The following is a 6,262-nucleotide window of genomic DNA, read 5'->3' on the forward strand; positions in this document are numbered from 1 at the left end:
ATGATGTGGTGGAGGAATACAAATACCTGGACACCCACATATATACATTTGCTGGACTGGAAGATCAAAACAGAGGCTGTACACAAGAAGTGGATGGGCAGGCTGTTTTTGAGAGCAAGCTTATGTGTGCACCAAAATGTTAATGACAGGTGTTCTGTCAGGTCAGGTGAGTGCAGTGCACTTTAATGTGTTCTTCTTGGATCAGGAGAGCAAGCTCTGTGACTGGCAGCGCTTCAGAAGCTGTGGTGGAGAGGAAGTGAGTGAACAAACTGCCAAGCATCATGGATATTCCTCTCAATCCACCTCACCAGGTACTTCTCTAAAAGTGTGACTCAGGTCTGTTGCCCCAAAGGATACAGGAAATGCACTGATTTCCATAACAGAATCGTGTCTGTTTAAGGCTCCATGATGATAACTTTCCTGTGAGCGTTTGAAGATAACTGACATCATGGCTTTTAGCCTCATTGTTTCTGCAAAGAGATTTCTCCAGTCACTGAATCTTTTGATAAAATATATTTTTATGCCTCTAGAGGATGGAACATTTTAAGTCTTTGCAACTTTACACTTGGGAACATTATTCTGAAATTGTTGCACAATTTGTTAATGGAGTTTTTTGCAGATTGATCGACCTCTGCCCACATTTCCTCCAGAGCAACTCTGCTTCTCTAAGATGCTCTTTTAATATCTAATCATGTAACTGACCTGTTACTTTTAAAATATCCCTGCAGCTGTTTCTTTTTAGTACCACTTTTTCCAGCCTTCTCTTGCCCCATCCCAACTGTTTTGAAACATATTGCTGCCATCAAATTAAAATGGACTTATTTTTAACGACGTAGTCTCGGTGTAAACATTTGACATGTTTTCTATGTTCTACTGTGAACAAACTTTGCCTTTGACATTTGCAAATCACTGCTTGCTCTTTTTTATTCACATTTTACACTCGAGTCCAGTATTTTCAGAACTATGTTTGTACAAAGCAAAACATAATGTGCTCAATAATGTTAACACTTTTTCTCTGCTGTGAACTGTCACAACATCAAACACACGCTAAACCACTTTATATCTACCACACTATACTGAGCCACTTTATTTTTTAATTATTTACTGTCACTGCTTTATAGTTGTATTTATCAAAATCAACAGCTGTAACTTTTAGATCAAGTTGACTTTATCGAGATTCAGTTTCAGTTGTAAACTTTCCATTTCACAACTTCCATCTTACACACTTTAAAAATCACTCAACATTTTTTATTGTCAGTGTCACACAGCTCGTTCTTGTATCTCCACTACTCAATGGTACATAGTAAACACGTATTATAACTTTTCACATTATATGTATCCAGTCACCTAGATATTTTGAAGTCTTTCCACTTGCTGCTATTATGTTTCAGTCAATAATTGAACTGTCTCAGTGATATGTGGAGTCCAGAAAGTATATTAAGCCAGTGATGAGTTCAATACCATGACTCCCTCTGGTGCCACTTAGTGGATTACATAGTTCTACCAGGAGGCTGCCTCGGACAAAAATCTGTAATGGGCTCAAGTGTCTCTCTGTCCGCAAGCCATGATTGTTCCACTGTTGAGTGAAGTCTTTCAAATCTCTGTTGATCCTTGGGAGATAGATGTAATGGAGAGCCCAAAGGTGCATTTCATTGTCAATGTCAATGATGCCTTCCTCCTCCAGGTGGTGAAATAAGTCACAGTAGACATTGGTCATTCCTCGCCACAGATCACCTCAGAGCCTCTCAGTTCTCTGATTATGGGTACTCCTTCCTCTTAGGGCACTTCCACGATCAAAGCCTCTGAAAATGTTCATCATCAGGCAGACAGCATTGTTTTCCCCACCTCTGTCTGTCCGGACCCTCCAGGGTACACCATAGGATACCACGGGTCTGATGAAACTTGATAAAACGGTACTGCTACGGTTGTTGTTTGAGGCATGAAGGAAGACCACAAGACGACTGTATCCATCTATAGCCCCATCAATGACTATCCTCCACCTAAAACCGTGGTCCATAAGAAGAAAAATATTATTTCTGCTTTGTTATTGAAACAATAGAAAACACACTCTTAATTGATTTACATGTGACTATTGCATGTCAAGTTTGAATTTTGCTCTGTATGTTGCTTGCGCTGTCTGTGTTCTCTCCTCTTCCCTTTAAACATAACCAGTTGTGTTAGAGGACTGCCCATCCCAGGGCCTGGCTCTATTGGACGTGTCTTACTGTTTAACAATTATATTTGATGTAATGCTGAATTTCACTTTGGTCAAAATAGGTGTTCAGACAAAAGACAAATCAATGTGCTTGGTTACCTTATCAGCTTGTGATTTCCAGCAATGTGCCACAATGAGTTTGGACCTGCAACCTGATATGTTCTTCGTTCTGGTCTCCGCAAAACTGCTCTAAGGGCAGCTGCTCCAGGATTCATCCGTAACATGCTTGCTCAAACCCTCCTTCGCTGTACACGTAGTCCACGTACTCGCAGGGAGGCTCTGACAGCCTCAGGACCAGTTTGTTCATTGCCAGCGACAATGTCCTGCACATGTTCATCCAAGGCACTGTCAGTCAGTTCCGCATACATTGATGCACGGGTGAAATGATACTGTCTGAAATCAGACAAAAAAACACGAGTGATTTATCACTACCATAACAACACACTTCATTACTTGACTAGTGGTGCACATTCAAATATACTAATTTTTACAATTTCACAATACCATTTAATTTGAATAAACAGTGAGTGTGTGTCACAAAGAAATGAAAGTCACACTGGTTTGAAAAGTCACTGACCGCAGACGTCTTCAAATTGTACGAAGTGAAACACTCAAAATATCAGCCATCTGAGGTGCAGTGAATCCACATGACTTCAGGAATGAAAGCTGTTCCCGAGTGATAAGGTAAAGGGATCTACCTCTACCTCTGTTGAAAACCACTGGTGCCTGGTATCCAAAACAGCCTGAAAATATATAAGCGTTTGGTAAATAGGTAAAGGCACCCCATATATCAGGTAAATATATCAGGTAAATAGGTAAATATTTGGAAAATAGGTTAAGACAGAGTCATAATTTATTTCACACTGTTGGTGAGTCAAGGAATCGACACAATATGTGCTTACCTTGTTGCCCATGCTGAGTAGACAGTTCGACATCCTGAATCAATTCAGCCAAGTCACGCAGAAGTTGATCTGCTGCAGTTACATTGATCAGTCTTCCTCTTGCCCACTGAAGGCTTCTCTGCATTGTCTCCAACCTCAAAGATATCCAAAATTACTTCTTAATTCATGTTATATTCTCAGGCCATATTCCCCTTAAACATTTTAAATGTTAAATGTTTTCGATCTTGCTTTGATCATACCTCCTTAACGCTAACTGTAGCACATCTGGCCCAACATCGTCCATCAGCAGCTGCCGTGTACAGTCATTAAGAATGTTCTTGCACCTTGAGATGAAAATCCTCCAGGCCATACTTTGTAATGGTCTGGTTGAGTCACAACTATTTTTCCACAGTGCCTGCTCTACTTGGGGTGCTGGCTGCTCTACTTCATCACTCCACCGAGGATCACCACCTGAGACAAATCAAGCCAGCTGTATTTAAGACCACTGTTCACAACCAGTCTGTGCCATATTATCTGTTAACCTATGTTAGTTATTGGCCTCACGTTGCTCAAAGCTCTAGTACTTACCTCTCTGTTCATGTCTTCTTAGTTACTTCCTGGACAACCTTTCACACTCGCAAATAGCCTCACTCCCTGGACACGGATCTCCATTTGCTTCTTCCAAGACCCTCCTGACTCTGCTCTCCCTCTGTTGCAGTACCTGTAGAGGCTACGCCTACACTTGAAGCCACTGAAGTGTTTGGTGGCAGGGGTGAGGCAATGTAACTGTTATGAATTAAACTTGTGACAACTCAAGTAGGGCTGCCACAAACGATTATTTTGATAGTCGACTAGTCACCGATTATTTTTGCGATTAGTCGACTAATCAGATCATGCATCGATTGGACGTAAAACGTACAGCTTGAAAATATGTTAAACGTTTATTTTGTGACCCAGAAAGAATAATAAGAGTAATATTAAAACTAACTAGCTGCCGCCATTGTTGACAACTGCGCTGGGCCGCACTATGAATTCTGGGACACAGCTTCTTCTTCTTCGGGTTTAACGGCAGCTGGCATCCTTTACATGCACTGCTGCCATCTTCTGTTTCAGTCCGTTATTACACTTTTAAATCCTACTACTTATTCCTGCGTCTTTTGTGATCTTACAAAGCTTCAAACGACGCCGTCGACTATTAAATCAGTCGTCGACGATTTTGATAGTCGACGTAATCGTGACTAGTCGACTAATCGTGGCAGCTCTAAACTCAAGCTATACTTGTCTTGTACGGTTAAGATTGTTTTGTATTCATCAGTTTTATTTGCTTGTCTTTGTCCAATGTCATTGATCATAACAGCACAGAGTTTACAAACTGCTTGTTCTGACCAAAAACACCTGGCTTGAGTTACGTTTATCTTAAATACATTTCCATAAACACACCATATGTAAAAACACAAAAGGTGACCCGTAGCAGCACACATAAGGTAACAACACAAAAATGGGTCGCACAGTGCCGCTCCACCATCAACTCTCACACCACTGTTTCACTTGCCGAGCTCCAGCAGCCACAGGTCATGTTACTGTTCCCTCGAGTATGAACTACCGTAGTCCATGTTCACAGCATTTTGCTCCTAGTTGTAGAACTCAAAGTTAACATTCACGCATTCTAGCCTTGTTTTTTAATTTTACCTTTTGCATCACATACACATACTTGTCTGTTTTTTCTATTTTATTACTATATTTCTATTTCTATTGTACAGCACTTTACAAACACACCTGTTAGACCAAAGTGATATATAAATAAATGATGATGATGATGATGTAAAGAACATTTTCTGTTAACTTCACTCTGAGCCTGCGCTCGAATCTGCTCCTGAGTGCACTTCATGTTTCTCGTTGTTTAAGGAAGAGAGTTCAATTTTAGTCTTAGTCATTCACAGTGAGACGATAGTTGTAGGACATAACCTGCTTGCTGGTGTTTTTCATAGACAAACTTGGACTATATTAGAAATCTATATATTACTGTGATCCTACAAAGACAAGAATTTCAATTATTACTTTCAACAGGTTTATATATTTAAATAAATCAAAAATTCCATGTTAGTCTTATGAAAAATGTGACTGAGCACTTTTGGAAACAATCTGTCATCACTTTAAGTATTGAGACTGTGAACAGTTACAGAATACATCTGAAATAAATGGCAGATTCTAACAGGTTATAGTTCTGTTAATAGAGCTTTTGAATCTATGCTTCATACATATTCCTATCTTTAATAACAGTATGTCAACGATGTCAACCAATATTTTGATATTTCAAACACACACCCAAGTTAAAAATTTGAATCTCCACATCTTCTACTCTGCATATCTGAAAAATCAGTTTTGATAATGTTACAATTCCATTGTCAAATGTTCCCATCTATGTTATTCATCTTTGTTTATTTTAAATGCTGTCATTAGTTTTTATTTTTTTTTCCAACTTATTAACAAAATGAACATGGTCTACATTGTTTTGTTCACTTGAATAAAACAACATTGAATAAAACAACATTTTTGTATCGTACTCTGGGTTCTTGAAGACCACGCTGTCTTTTAACTTTATTTTCTGCATATACTGTTCTTTACTCTTTGAGGCTGTTCTCCTGCCATTCTGTGTTCCTAGTGCAAAGTCTGCATTTCTGTGTCCTATCTTTAGTTGGTTACTGCTTTATATTGTTGACCTCTAGTCTTTTGTGCACTTGCTTTTGCTTCCGCTGGTCATACTTGTTTGATTCAATTCACCTGTGTCTTGTTTCTCCCAGCTGCGTCCTCTCTCCCTAATCAATATTATTATCTCTCTTCACTGCGGATTTGCCGCACTCATATTTAAGGTCAGTTTTCAGTTCATGGAGTTTGTCTTTCAGTCTGCAGTGTCGGGTTTACTGATAGCTTAACAGTCTCATGTGGCTCTTTGTATACCCCACTGTATTACTAAATCCTGGTATTGTAGATACAACTATACATGCGTTTAAAAAGGCACATGCGTGCTTATAAGGATGAACATCAAAAGCTGAAAATTCGGAACATCTGTCACGATCTAATTCAGATGAGTTTACTGAAATTGCAACTTGGTGTTGCACTATGACTTCATGGTTTGACAGTCTGTTAATCCTGCTTACTGGAAAAA

The 6,262-nt window shown here is 39.3% G+C and overlaps 1 long non-coding RNA gene across 1 annotated transcript; it reads right to left on the reverse strand.

Annotated features, from left to right (window-relative positions):
• Nucleotides 1-1,089: 1,089 nt before the first annotated feature.
• LOC116322003 lies at nt 1,090-3,738 on the reverse strand. Its single transcript, XR_005611109.1, has 6 exons — nt 3,685-3,738; nt 3,357-3,567; nt 3,118-3,251; nt 2,793-2,958; nt 2,315-2,608; nt 1,090-2,000 (listed from the first exon to the last, which is right to left on the reverse strand). It is a non-coding gene; the product is annotated as an uncharacterized LOC116322003 (long non-coding RNA).
• Between the last annotated feature and the right edge of the window lie 2,524 nt (nt 3,739-6,262).

The sequence above is a fragment of the Oreochromis aureus genome, linkage group 3 (genome assembly GCF_013358895.1).
Source record: "Oreochromis aureus strain Israel breed Guangdong linkage group 3, ZZ_aureus, whole genome shotgun sequence".
Classification (NCBI taxonomy): domain Eukaryota; kingdom Metazoa; phylum Chordata; class Actinopteri; order Cichliformes; family Cichlidae; genus Oreochromis; species Oreochromis aureus.